Genomic DNA, 15,210 nt, shown 5'->3' with positions numbered 1-15,210 from the left:
AAATCTTAAACTGAGGTCCAAGTTGTAAACTGGCATTTGTGACTGCTCTACTATGGGTATACTCTTCTGGTTTCCTTTATTTCCAGCCAATGTTGTACAGGTACCCCCTTCTTTGGCCAAACTAGGCTACTTGCTTTTTATTAAAATGGATTTGACAAAAGTGGATTTTTCCAAACAGTGCATTCTTTAAGGCCAAAGACTTATTTATTCCATATTCTCCATGAAGTCATTTTCTGATAATCCAACAAGGTCTCTGAGGCTTAGCAATTTATTTGGAGCCTCTATTGTTCCACTTAACACAGCCCTGACAGAGGGATGGACTCATGGTATATGACAAACGTTTTAACTGACTTTCTTTCCCAGTAGGCCTTGCCTTAGAGTTATGGGCATGTTTGTGTTATCCTGTCTACTAGATTACAAGGCTAAGAAAAGTGAGGATTTTGTTTTATCCATCTCTCTTTGCCCCATATGTCCTTCCAATGTCTTGTTCTGGGCTTTAATTAGACAACTAATTAAAGACTATTAATTTAAACTATAAATGATACTGGAAAATCAACTTGACATACCAAGAAATTGTGTTATAAACTTCCCAACCAATAGATGAGCAGAAGTTTGAAATTATTATTTGACCTAAATGTCTGTTTTGTTAAGTTTACATTGATTACTATATTATATAACCTTATCTTTGAAATACAGATTTGTGCAACACTCTTATGAAGCTTCCATGGGCTTCTAATGGCTGAGGACTTAGAGGAGAGGGATGAAGAACAGCAGAAGGAAACTTCATGCACCCCTGAGCCCTGTTGAAAGTGAAGGAGAAGAAATGATTCTAAATCATAATCTCAAGAATGTCCCCATGGGGCTTCCCTGGTGGCGCAGTGGTTGAGAGTCTGCCTGCCGATGCAGGGGACGCGGGTTCGTGCCCCGGTCCAGGAAGATCCCACATGCCGCGGAGCGGCTGGGCCCATGAGCCATGGCCACTGAGCCTGCACGTCCGGAGCCTGTGCTCCGCAATGGGAGAGGCCACAACAGTGAGAGGCCCATGTACCACAAAAAAAAAAAAAAAAAAAAAAAAAAAAGAATGTCCCCATGACAAAATTTTCACATGTACCTGTTTCTGCTACTCTTTCTCTTTTTGTTTGTTTGTTTCTGCTACTCTTTAGTACAGGATTTCCTGCAAGAGAACAAGGCTTGGTTTTTGTCTCCTAATTACTTAAGTTGAGCATTCAATAATAATAAAATTTGTTCTCCCTTGTATTTCCTCACAGGCTCACAGTAAATCATCCAAGTCTATTTTTTACTTATCCTGGTGGCTGAGTTCATCTACAGAGGAATGGGAGGCTTTGCTTTCTCCTCCAACATGATATCCTTGGTTTCCCCTGAGCTGGTGTGATATTCAGTGATAATGATGTTGGAATTTCTAAAAATGGAGAGAAATTTGACACAATGGCAGTTTTCAGATACCTTGCTTGAAAGAAATGCAGTCTAAAAATACAAGTTTACAGATATGGACAATATTTACCATTTTAATTTATTTGTGTAAGAGGCATAGGCATAGCTTTCCACAGTAAGCTGCTATAGCCCTGGATACTTTAAAATGTAATTCAAGTTGCAAAACCTGACACTTTTTTTCAGAAATGTCTGTTAAGTAAAGATTACTGAGAAGCTATTGTATGTAAACAACTGTTTTATAGATCCTATTGCATAAGATTATAAGCCACAACTAGAACAGGTTAGGCAAAAGAACTTGTCTAAGTCTTCCGGAGATTGATACCAGCATTTAGGATAACTGCAGTTTGGAGCAAAGGACAGTCAAAACCAGATCAGTCCTGGGTGCTTGGATTAGCTCAATGTTTCAGAGGCTGAGCTCTAGAGACAGATGACTAGGCTCCAATCCCAACTCCATTCCCTACTAACTGCATAGCTTTAGCCAAGATATTTAACCTCTTTAAGCATCAAATTCCCATGTGTGAAATAAGGACAATAATAGTGTTTCTTTCCTCATAAGTTTACTGTGAGCACTAAGTGAGACTGTATATAAAGTGCCCTCTCCAAAGAAGCCACTCAAGCTGCTTTAACTATTATTATTCATAGCGGTAACTCAAATTAAACCGATAATTATGGTTGGGTTTTTTTGTTTTTGTTTTTAGGCTATAAATTATCTGGATTTCTTTGGCTTTTTAAAAACAGCTATATGGAGATATAATTCACATACGTTTCACCCATTTAAAGTGTACAATTCAGTGGTTTTTAGTATATTCACAGACTTGTGCAACCATTACCACAATCTGATTTTAGAACATTTTTTGTTTTTTGCCTAATAAGTTAGCACGTCTCTTTTTTTTTAATTTTTATACTCTAACTACCTTTTTAGAATTCTTCCTACAGTCCCTGTAAGGCTATGGTTGAAGAGTAGAAGGAACCATTTTATTAATGGAACTGCTAGGATTTTTGAAGTTGGAGAGGTGTAAAAATTTAATCAACATGAGGACAATGCTGGATGATGTCTGTGTCCCTGGCTGTCTCACAGGAGATCTAAGATCAGTTAGGCTGGTAGGACAGAGAAAAGCAATGGCCTAATTATTATTTTTTTCAACAGTTAGGTTGTAGGTTGGCATGTAGGTTGGACTCATGCCTTGAGAATGAAATGAGTTCCCTTACGCAAATGTACATGATATTGTTGAGGGCTTAGAGAAAGGGAGTATATAATTTTATACCCCTCAGTCGTGTAGAGAGGAGAAATGAAGTGTCACAGGATGGGGGATCATAAATCTCTTTAAAATTCTGAGCTCTGACGAACAACTCTGGATTAAAATGTGCTTTCAGGTACATGCTTTAGGAGAGGAGCACATTGTTGTTTATTTCATCACTTGGCTAAAAGCAGATTAAATAAGACCAACTATTCATGACTAGGTATTTGAGGGAGAAGGCTCTGCTTAGTGTTAGCTTGAACAGGGCACAGAATGTAAATACCTGAGCAGGAAATTAAACCCTAGTGATGGTATTCCAAGGCCATGCTTCTGAAGTTGAGGTGAGATGGGCTGAACATGAGATTAAATGGCAAATGAAGGAAAACTGGAACTACTTCACAAAATTGCCTAGTTCCTGCTCTGTTCAAAATACCCACAAACACACATCAATCCATATTCAAACTCCTTGGTTCATACACACAGATTGAAAGTATATTAGACTTTGGATTTTTTTAAGAGTGAATAGGTTCAGAAGAAGCTGAACACATATGTTGTTGCCAGACGGCAGAAGTTTCTTGGATTAGCTCAGGCAACAGCTGCATAAATATTTATGTTGGCTGCCTGCCCCATTCCACTTCTTTGCAGGAAAGAGCACATTTTTTTCCAGTTCGGTTTATTGCTTGTATCTTATGTGGGTTGACTGAAGAACATTATTTCTAAAACTAGAAGTGTTCCAAGCATAACTATGGCTTCTGGCAGCAAAAGAGTACCAACCAATTTTTCTCCGTTTCTGTCTGGCTATTCCTATTCATCCTTCAAGACTTAGCTCAGAATATTCAGTATCAAAAAATGAAAAGGACCTGTGTGAATAAAACTATAAGTCCTTATTAAATAACACAGAGAAACACTTGAATAAATAGAATGATATACCTATTTAATGGAAAGGAAAATTCAAAATTATGAAGAACTCGATTTTTCCTAATTGGATCTATTCTCTATAATGACAGCCAAAATCTCAGGAAGCTTGTTAGGAATTCTCAATATGACTCAAGTTCATCTAGGAAAAAAAGAAACGCTAGAAGAATCAGGAATATTCTGAAAAAGAATGAGAGAACTTGTCTACGCATAAGGTAAAGCTAGAATTGGTACTGCCCCATGAATTTCTAGACTCTCGTGAGTGTAACAGAATAGTCTAGAAATAATCCCACATAACATGTGAATTTGGTACCCAATAATAGCTACTATTTAGTGAGCTCTTATTATGTGCTATGTATTCTAAACCCTTTAATATACTAATTTGCAGTTCTGACAGCTCCAGGAGGTAAGTACTATTATTATACTCATTTTACATATGAGAAGTCAGGTTCACCCAGTAAGTAAACAGTGAAGCCAGAATTTGGACCCAGGCAGCCTAACTCCAAGACCTATTCTGTTAATCTCTATACTATGCAGTATTTTAAACCAACAAGGGAAAAAGATCATTCAACATAGGCAACTAACAGAAACCCTACTTTACTTTTGATATTACAGCTAATTCTAATTGTATTTGTTTGTTTGTTTGTTTTTGGCCATGCCACAAGGCTTGTGGGATCTCAGAGTTCCCCAACCAGGGATTGAACCCAGGCCACGGCAGTGAAAGCCCAGACTCCTAACCACTAGGCCACCAGAAAACTCCCTTTATAGCTGATTCTAGATGGCTTAAATATTTAAAAATATAAAAGTAACAGAGGAAAATTTGGGCTTTTACAAATGTCAGTGTGGAGAGGTCTTTTTACAGCCCCCACAAAAGTCAAAATCAAAATAGAAAAGATCGATAGACCTGACTCAAATATTTTAAAACCTTAATTAAAGTCAAACGAAGAAGTGAATTAAGGGGGTCAAAGGTAAAAAAAATAATAATAATAATGCCAGCCACAAAGGGTGAGAAAAAAAGAATGTGAATTGAATAAATGTATATATGTCTTTGGAACCTACATGCTTAACACTCTAATATACTGGGAAAAAATTAAGGGGGGGGGAAAGAGGAACTTAAAGTTAAAAAAAAGAAGTGAAATAATAATCATAGTATGCATGACAGGCAAACATTAACATTCCTAGCATACAAAGATCTTTTACAAATCAACTAAATGGTGATAAACATGCCAATGAAAAACATACACAAGTAATTCACAAAATAAGAAAAATAGGTAACAACGTAAAAAGATGTTTAAACTTATTAATGATTGAATAGGTGCACATTAAAAAGAATTTTTAATTTATCAGATTGGCAGAGACATAAGAGATAAAATTCAATGTTGACAAAAGCATAGGAAAACATGGAATTTGAATTGGTACAACTTTTCTGGAGAGGAGTTCAGCATTTGTGAATCAAAATTTCAAATGCGTATAACCTATGATCTAGCAATTCTTCCAGAGACCTATCTGTGGAGATCATTGCCCAAGTACCAAAGCTATATATACAATGGTGCTATGTTCAGCATTATTTAAAACAGCAAAAAGTTGAAAACAACTGTACTTTGATAAGCAACTAGCTAAATAAAGAAATAAAATATATGGAATACCATATAGCCATGAAAATTTGTGATGTAATTTTAAACTCATTGATCTGGAGTAATATGCAGGGCATATTATTGAATGAAAAACAAATAAAAATACTGATTAACAATTGGAATATGGCCACATTTATATAAAATTATGTCTATAAACACACACACACACACACCACATACACATCACACACACACATATATGCCTAGAAGGATACCCACCAAAATGTCAATGGTGATTATCTTACAGTGAAGAGATCTGAAGTGAGTTTTACTCCCTAGTCTATATTTTCATGTATTATTTGGATTTTTTTTTGAATTTTTAAACAAGCCAATAAATACCATTAATCAAAGAAACAGAAGAGACACAAATAAAGCACTACCTTTCCCAGGAAGACTCCAACCCAGGTTGGTCTCAGTGTTGCCCTCTGACCTCTCATAACACCCAATGCACATCTCAACCACAGAAAATCCACTTGACAATACAAAGATATTTATTGGTCTGTGTTACCCCTCCCCACTAAATCATCAGCTCTTGACTATCCCTGATATCCTATTTATGCTGTTCTTCCTGTATTAAGCTCAGAGGTTGGCAAGGGCAGGCACCCAGTTGCTCAACTATTTGGGAACTCAAACAAACACTTTGTAAAGTAATATATTGTTCAGGACAGTACTGTGAACTTTATGAGATTAAGATATGGCTTTTTCCTTTGGTTTTTATGAGATAAATAGATTGTGGAGAAATGCAAATAATGCCCTTTTTTAATGGATCTCTACCTTTGAGCAAGATACAGGGTCTCAATGAATTAACCAACATCCTTCAGAACCCTTCTTGTGAGTACTGCTGTTTAAGTTGTGACAATGCCTGACACTGATTTGCTACTGGGAACTTGTCTACTTTTCTGGAACTCTCGTGTTCTGCATCTGCAAACTGGAAAGGAGGATAATTCACCCAGCAACAGACATCTACCTCCAACGACTGTGGCGATGAGGAATTGCTAACAGTGTCTGCTCGAGGACCCTGCTTCGGGCATGCTTTATTTCAGCTCCAAATTTTCCAGTGAACTCTGTTGCTATTTTGACATTGAAAAACAATGTTTTGGCACTGAGCAACACTCAAAAAAGTTTCACAATAAGCTCCTCTTATCAGCTTGTTGACTTCGTCATGTGAGGTTTTCCTCTAGCCAGATTACAAATACATTCTGGGGTTAGTGCTTTTGAACTATAGTAACAGATATGAATTGCAGGTAGACATAGTCTCTAATAACTATTATCAGATATTAACATGACATTTTAAATACATGAAAAGGGGAGTAGATAACATATCAGATACCCCAAAGGAGCCCTCTAACTGGAATTAAAAACAGAGATTCAAAAAGTCCACATCTGGGCTTCCCTGGTGGCGCAGTGGTTGAGAGTCCGCCTGCCAATGCAGGGGACACGGGTTCGTGCCCCCGTCCGGGAAGATCCCACATGTCGCGGAGCGGCTGGGCCCGTGAGCCGTGGCCTCTGAGCCTGCGCGTCCGGAGCCTGTGCTCCACAACGGCAGAGGCCACAACAGTGAGCCCGCGTACAGCAAAAAAAAAAAAAAAAAAAAGTCCATATCAAAAGTGTTACTGTATTCATGAACATATTCTAGAGGACAGTGTTGGTTTTGGTGCTGATGGTGCTATTGTTGCTTTAAAAAGCAGCAGACAGGACAGAATGGAAGTAAGTAAAAAGTTACAGCTTTAGCCCTCAATACACCAACTAGAGACAATCACTTCACATTATTCTCAGGTGTTCAGGTAGTTACTTCATCATTGGGCTTGTTTTCCTGTGTTTAAGGTGGGTGTGATTTTCACACGCTCCTCCAGCCAATGAAAGTACCAGCTTTTAATGATCACATGAAAACTATGACTCTTATTTTATAAATTGTGACACTGAGGGGTGAGTCAAGGTCTTTCTTAGTGTTTGTTTACTTAATCTTTTGGATATTAAGCTTGGAATTTCAACAACGTGTTATGCACGTGTCATCATTTTAATCTTAATATATTACAGAAAAGTTTATGACTTATGCACTGCTAAGCCTTTATTTACTTAAAATCAATGGTCCAAAAGTTTTAAGAAATGTAAAACATTGGGGAATATGAATGATACACTTCCAGGAAAAAGAAAGAGAGAGGAAAAGTTAAAGAAAGGATGTTTAGAACTAAGAAGAGTGAAAAAGGAATTCACTTTGCTGTACAGGAGAAACTAACACAATATTGTAAAGCAACTATACTCCAAAATTGAAAATGAATGTAAAAAAAAAAGCGTGAAAAAGGAGTACCAGATACAAGTAAACTACAAGCCGTAGTCAACACAATTGTATATGATAATTTATAGCACATTATGGCACATATTTATAGTATAAATACTACAATTAACTTAGATATAGTTCTAAGGTCACACAGTCTTTTCCTTCCACTTTACACAAATATACTTTTCACTTTCAAAAGAAGGCAATCTGTTACATATTCAGTCAAGTCAATAAGCGTTAGCACATCACAACAATAAACTTTTGAAAAAGTCTGCTCATGCCTTCCTAAACTTGTATGTTCAACTCAACAAATTAGTCTCTCGAAAATTCAAACAACGGGCTCATTGGGAATTGTATTCGAGAAGAATGCGTTTATTAATAAATGTGTAGATAAAAGACTTAGGTAACTACTAGAATCTGCTAGAGAGGTTGATGGTAAGCCAGCTACACCTAATTCTCAATAGTGATATATCTCTATTTCTCGATTTCGCAACCTAAGACGCTAACTCTCAAAGACCCACTATGATGGATAAGTAATTCACCTCACATTACTCCCTGCTTTTTCCCTACCCCTTCTCCCAGCTTTTGTTGGTTACTCTGTACTTCTTAGCTCTTTTATTGGTTACATAATTCATATAATAGGAACTATTTTGTAATTTCATATAATTGCAAATAATATAATGCATATAATTTCAAATAATATGCTTAAATTCCCTTTATTGTTCCATTATTTTAGACAGTATCTTAATTCTCTTTCTGTATAATGGGGGAATAAGAACCCTACACTATCCTTTACCTCTTCTTTACCCCCATCTCCCAGCTTTGCCAACTACACCAAGGCTTTCCAATTATAGTATTTAGAGCATTTACATTTACAGCCACCCTGTCCTTGTTTTATAACTTGTATTTAAGATTCTGAGCTTTGTTTAGAGGTTAACTCTAAACATTAACAACCAACAGCCAATAGAACATTATTATTATGTCAATATTATTCATTTCAGAATCAAGTACTGTGTTTGAACCTCAGAAGAAAGAAATGTAAACCTTTGTAAGGAAAACTTTGCCATTCAAAGAAAATGATTGAAGAATCAAAGTAAAATTAATTCACTGGAATCATGCAGAGTTTACTTTGTTTCGTATATGGAAATGACTTTATTGCACAAGTTTTTTTCTGAGGTTTCTAGTTGCCTTTTCTTTCTATTAGATAAGAAACATATGAACCCTTCATCATATTATTAAAGTAATCCAGCTCCTTTTCCTTCTCCTCACTTCTCCTCTCCCATTCATCTCTTCCATTTTTCTGCTACTTCTTACTTGATTTCTTGATAGAAAGATATTTGACATCCTGGATTAATCTTTAAGGTCACCTGTTTTTCTCCCATTCTATATTTTTGTCTCATTGCTCTACTTTTAAATTCATCTTTTTATTGTATTTAGGGGGGCAATATTTTAAATTTCCAATCATTTTCTCCTGTTCTCTTTTTGCATACAACCTTGTACTTTCTTAATAGATATCATCCTTTTTTGAATCTCTCTGAGGATATTAACTAGAATTGAAAAAAATCATTTTCTTACCTGAATTATCACTCTAATTCTTTTTTGGTCCGTCACTTTCTTTATTCATCATTGTTCTATTTTTTGGTGCTGTTGCTTTCCCCCTTGTATCATCAGTGGTTATCTGTTCATACTTACAAAAGGAAGTCTAGGTTGACGAATTCAAGGAGCCTATGTGGATTCCCTTCACTGTTAGTAGGTTGTTTTTCCTCAAAAGATATCACTGACTGAAGATTTCAGGGCAAGTGGGCGTCATGTTGATGGGTAGGCTTCTTTAAGATACTTGGGCAAGAACAATCCAGGTAAGAGCAGGAGGTTTTTTCCTGGAGCCCACACCCCCACTAGGAGCTCTCTCCAGGGCTAATTAGCACTGCATACAAGCTCAGCATTGGTGGGAAGGAGCAGCTGTTTTATATACAATCCTCCTGGCCATTCCCCTCACTGGAAACCCAAGCTCTTCCAGGAAAGGTGGCTTGCACCTGTGCTGCAGCCTTTTGTGCTAGGGCTTATCTGTCAGTACGTTCTCATTTGCTTTCCTTATGTTGGAAATTTACCTTTGATCTGCTAATGATTCCAGCCTAGCCTGTTTTCAAAAGAACAAGCTGAAGTGTTTTGGTACTCTTTTCCTGTCATATCAGTGGTATTTGAGGAGGAAGAATGGATAAATATATGTACTATCCTGTTTACTATCTTTGACTAAAAACCTGTGCTGTGAATTCCTTCCCCACTCTCCCCGACACCCTTCATTCTTTCTCTCCATCCTTCTGTCCATTTTTCCTCTATCTTTTTCTTTTACAGGTAAAAGAAACTTTCCTAGACTTTCCTAGAAGTCTAGGAAATGATATTAGAATTTAAAACAATGATAAGATATATACCCAGGAGTGGAATTGCTGGATCATATGGTAGCTCTACTTTTAGTTTTTTGAGGAACCTCCATACTGTTCTCCATAACGGCTGCACCACTTTACACTCCCACCAACAGTGTATGAGGGTTCCCTTTTCTCCACATCATCACCAACATTTGTTATTTGCTGTCTTTTCGACACTAACCATTCTGACAGGTGTGAGGTGATATCTCATTGTGGTCTTGATTTGCATTTCCCTGATAATTAGCGATGTTATGTGCTTGTTTGGTCATGTGCTTGTTTGGTCATCTTTATGTCTTCTTTGCTTTCATGTGCTTGTTTGGTCATCTTTATGTCTTCTTTGGAAAAATGTCTATTCAGGTCTTCTGCTCATTTTTTAATCAGGTTGTTTGTTTTTTTGATGTTGACTTGTATGAGCTGTTTATGCTCTTGGGTATATATCTGAAGGAAAAGAAAACACTAATTTGAAAAGATACATGCACCCCAGTGTTCACAGCAGCATTATTTACAACAGCCAAGATAGGGAAGCAGCTTAAGGTCCATCAACAGGCGAATGGATAAAGAAGATGTGGTACATCTATACAATGGAATATTAGTCATAAAAAAGAATGGAATTTTGCCATTTGCCACAATGCAGATAGACCTGGAGGGTACTATGCTTAGTGAAATAAGTCAGATAGAGAAAGGCAAATACTGTATGTTTTCACTCACATGTGGAATCTAAAAAATAAAATAAATATATATATAACAAAACAGAAACAGACTCACGGATATAGAAAACAAACTAGTGCTTACCAATGAGGACAGGGATGAGGTGAGGGGCAAGATGGGGTAAAGAATTAAGAGGTACAAACCATTATGAATAAAATAAATAAGATATAAGGATGTATTGTACAACACAGAGAATATATCCGATACATTATAACAACTTTAAATGGAGTTTATTCTATAAAAAAAAATTGAATCACTATATTATATACCTGAAACTAATATTATATTGTAAACCAACTATACTTTAATAAAAATAAAAAGCAGTGATGGGAATTTTCCTTTTTTTTCATAGAGGTTCTTTATAATGTCCACAATAGAAACTTCAGCTATTTTCCAAAGAACTGAAACTAAACTTAATTCAGTGTTTGTTTTTTTTCTCCTAAACAGGTCTCTTTGTACACTCCTACTATCAAAGAGAATATGTCACATTTGAAGAAAAAAATTAACAGGTAAAATTAATTGGTATATTTAACTAAATAGTTCATCCAACATGACATATTTGTATAAGAATAATTCATGTAACAATAAATTATGTCGAAACAGAGAATATCCTTAATTATTCCTCATATGAATTTAAGAAACACTTTGTTTGGGACTATATATTAGGTACTGGGCTAAGAGTGCTAATCCCCTATAAGATAGGTATTAATATTCCCATTATGCAAATGAAGAACAGAAGTTCAGGGAAGTTTAAAAATTTGCCCAGAGCACAGAAGCTAGTAATTAGCAAGGCGAAAATTTGAACCCAGGTCTCACTGCAATTCGTACCCATTACCCTGTTTCACCTCATATAGGTACTAGGAAAGCCCCAAAGTATCGTAAGCGCTGCCAAAGGACCAACCAAGACATTTAAAACAGGTGTGGCAGCTGTGAATATTGGAAAAACTTTAGCTGTCTGTAAACAGAATCAGAAATTTTCATGTTCAGTCAGTCAGTTAACAGAGTTATACCCACTTCACTATGTAAGTTAAAATCTGTTTGCCATAAACAAATAGACCCCCTTAAGGATGTTAAGGATTTTCTGACCTTTCCCATTAGGAAAAAAAAAAAAAAGCTTGTGCTAGGGTTGTGTGGTATGGAGGAAAGAAGACAGCCTTTGGAGACAGACAGAAATGGTTCTAGATTCTATTCTGACACTTACTAGCTATGTAGGTGCATGACACATCCTAAGACTCAGTTTCCTCATCTATAAAACAGATAATAATATCTTCTTCACTGAGTTATGGTGAGGATTAAATGAATAAAACGCTGACAAATAACAGATGTTTAAATATTATTTCTTTTCATCATAGTGTCTTTCACTTAAATGCCTTAGAATTAATAAATAAGAAGATATGTATATATTTGGTCAAGACATAGTACTAAATAAAAAGTAAATCTATCATAGGACAACCCTTCTTTCTAGAATACATATGTACATTAAGCTCAAATATTCCTTTATGTATGATTTACTATGTGACTATGTTCTGTTTATTAGGGATCATTTATCATAAGGTCTATAGTTCTTCAAAACATATATTTCTCCTGAAGTGTTTTAGTCACTATGAAACATATTTATCCTCTTGCAACTTCAATCTGTTTAATTAGATTACTTTTGTATTATCATCACTACAACTGCATACATATTAAGGACAACCACTCTCTAAGACAATTTTGAAAATAACTACTTCAGGAACTTTGCAGTGCACTTTTATCCCAGTAAAATGCAATAAGGAAAATGTTCAAATAGGAGAATATGTAATAACTTACATAGAGCTCAGGGTGAAGAACCTGGAAAAAAGTACTTGAACTTTGATCTCTCATTTGCCCATTCTTTAGATAAAATACTTGCTCCCTTTTGGACTTGGAAAATGTAAACAAGTATCCATAAAAGGGTTAAAAGTCGTTTAACTTTCAAAGTGTGCCTAAATGCAGCCAGTTCAGACTTGTTTGTGATAAAAGTATATGTGTTGTCACAAGGTTCTTCTAACGTTTCAACTCTATTCTTGAATTGCTATCTTGTAAAACAAAAATGTTCTGGTAGCAAAGATTACTCTGAATGGTGGATCAAGAGAAGAAAAAGGAGACATTATAAAAGGAGAAGCAATGTTTAAATGAACTAATAAAGAGTTTCAAGTAAGTGTCATTTGGGGAGAAAAAGGTAAAACTCCGCGGTCTTTTGTCTTGGCTGAAAGAAATATCAGATAAATTTACTTCTCAATCACAATAAAATTAGACTGTAATTTGTATACCTATGTCACTGTTTTTAAAGTTTTTAATTACTATGTCAACAGCCTTAATGCAAACATGATTTTAATATAACCCTCTGAACTTGGGGGAAAAATATACATTGATTGATCAATCAACAGATATAGACAGATAATGATATAATCTTGGTGAACATACCAAATGATGATATAAGAAGGTATTTTTGAAAATTTCATTAAAAAATTATATGGAAGTATACACTAAACTGTTCACAGTGGGCACTGAGGATTTGGGGAGTGGGGTAGGAAGAGGGGACTTAAACAATTTAAAATTCTGTGCTTTTTCTTTTTTTAAAATAGGAGCACATTATGTTTATACTTCAGACAAACTTTAAGAGTGGCTTTTAATTAAATTGTCATTATCCTTTAACCCAACTGTATAAACAACACATGGAATAAGGAACTATGGGGCAGAATTCTCACTGACATCAATATGGCAGGTAATAAATGCATAGGTTATTTGATCTTAAATGATCAATAAAAGATGCCTAATCGCCTAATGTTTTTCACCATAAATGTTTGCTGAGTTCTCTCTTGTTCTCTGTACTCCGTCACTTTTGTATATACACCTCCTTTTATCTACACTTTTTCAAATACCATTTTCTTCCTCACAAACTATCCTCTTAGAGAAAAACTTTAAAAAATGGCAGCCCATGGGTGGCTTATAGGTAGACCACAGATGTACTTGGTTTGGCTAGAAAAATGTTTTCAGCATTTTTAAATTAGTTGCCAGTTTTGTGTGACGTCAATTTTGTCACACAAAATTCCAGATTCCCAGCTTCTCTTGAAAGATAAAAGATATGACAAGATAGACCCACATTCCAAGTTGCTTAGCTGTTCCTTTGGCCTGGGTGTGTGCTCTCCAGCTCGCATACCCTGTGACCTCCCCAACAGCACGTCCAGGGATTTGGCTCACCTCTTGCATTGTTTTTTCGTCTTATGGTGAACAGGAAAATTATTTCTTACTTATACCCTTCTTTTTCTTTTATTTTTTTAAGTTGGGGGGTGGGCAATGAAAGAAACATCAAGGAAGCCAGATGTTTCAAGGGAAAATGAAATGGGAGAAGGCATATTTCTTTATGGAAATGAATACAGCTTTAGGGCTTCCCTGGTGGCACAGCGGTTAAGAATCCACCTGCCAATGCAGGGGACACGGGTTCGAGCCCTGGTCCGGGAAGATCCCACATGCCGCGGAGCAACTAAGCCCGTGAGCCACAACCACCGAGCCTGCACTCTAGAGTCCGCGAGCCACAACTGCTGAGCCTGCATGCCACAATTACTGAAGCCCACGTGGCTAGAGCCCGTGCTCTACAACAAGAGAAGCCACCTTAATGAGAGGCCTGTGCACCACAACGAAGAGTAGCCCCCGCTCGCTGCAACTAAAAAGAAAGCTCGCATGCAGCAACGAAGACCCAACACAGCCAAAAAATTAATTATTTTTTAAAAAAAATGAATACAGCTTTTCCTGTGCAGACAAAGGATGTCTATGTGGAAAGAGTCAACTTTAATAACCACAAGAAACCTGCACAGGAATAGAGAAGAACACGAAAAAATGTAATAATTTGTTTTTAAGTGGGAAAAAATAAGTGATACTTTTGTGAAATGCAATTACACATTAAATGAAAGACTGTTTTCCTACATCTATTCACTTCACTCATTTGTTTTACCTATTGACCCTGTAGGTATTTGAGTTTGTTTCCCCATTTAGAAACACACCCAGACAGACGCACATCATCTACCCAGCCCTACGATGCCCTGGGGCAGTACACAGCAAAGGCTGTCCAGTCCAGCAGTGATTTTCCCCCCATCTCCCTCCTCCTCCTGCTCTGAACCGCACTTTGCAAAGATAAGGGGAGCGCCTGTAAAAATTTCTATTAACTAACTCCATTTTCTTTCCTTCCTTCCACACAGGGCCTCTCTCAGTAGCCCCCCAGTTTGGCAAAACATCCACATTAAGAGCTGAGACCTTCCTTTGCTAAGATGGTTCTACTCATTTTACAAGGTCACAGGCCTTCAATTATAGCTGCAAACACTCAGGGCAGATCTCCAACCCTAGCTCGACCCCTGTGGGAGGAAGCGGATGACCTGTTCAGGACAGCAGCCAGACCTAACAGAGGCACCTACTGTCTGCTCAAAAGTCAGCAGCAGTTAAGTAGCTACAGGGTGATGCCACAAGTTCTCAAGCTCTCACATTTGGGGGTAAAGAAAACGAGCCTCTGATCAACCGTGTTTGAGTCAAATCTGCATCCCCAAGAC

The sequence above is a fragment of the Delphinapterus leucas genome, chromosome 8 (assembly GCF_059928025.1).
Source record: "Delphinapterus leucas isolate spDelLeu-1000000601 "Yukka" chromosome 8, BTC_Dleu_Yukka2, whole genome shotgun sequence".
NCBI lineage: Eukaryota > Metazoa > Chordata > Mammalia > Artiodactyla > Monodontidae > Delphinapterus > Delphinapterus leucas.
This window is presented reverse-complemented; position numbering follows the sequence as displayed.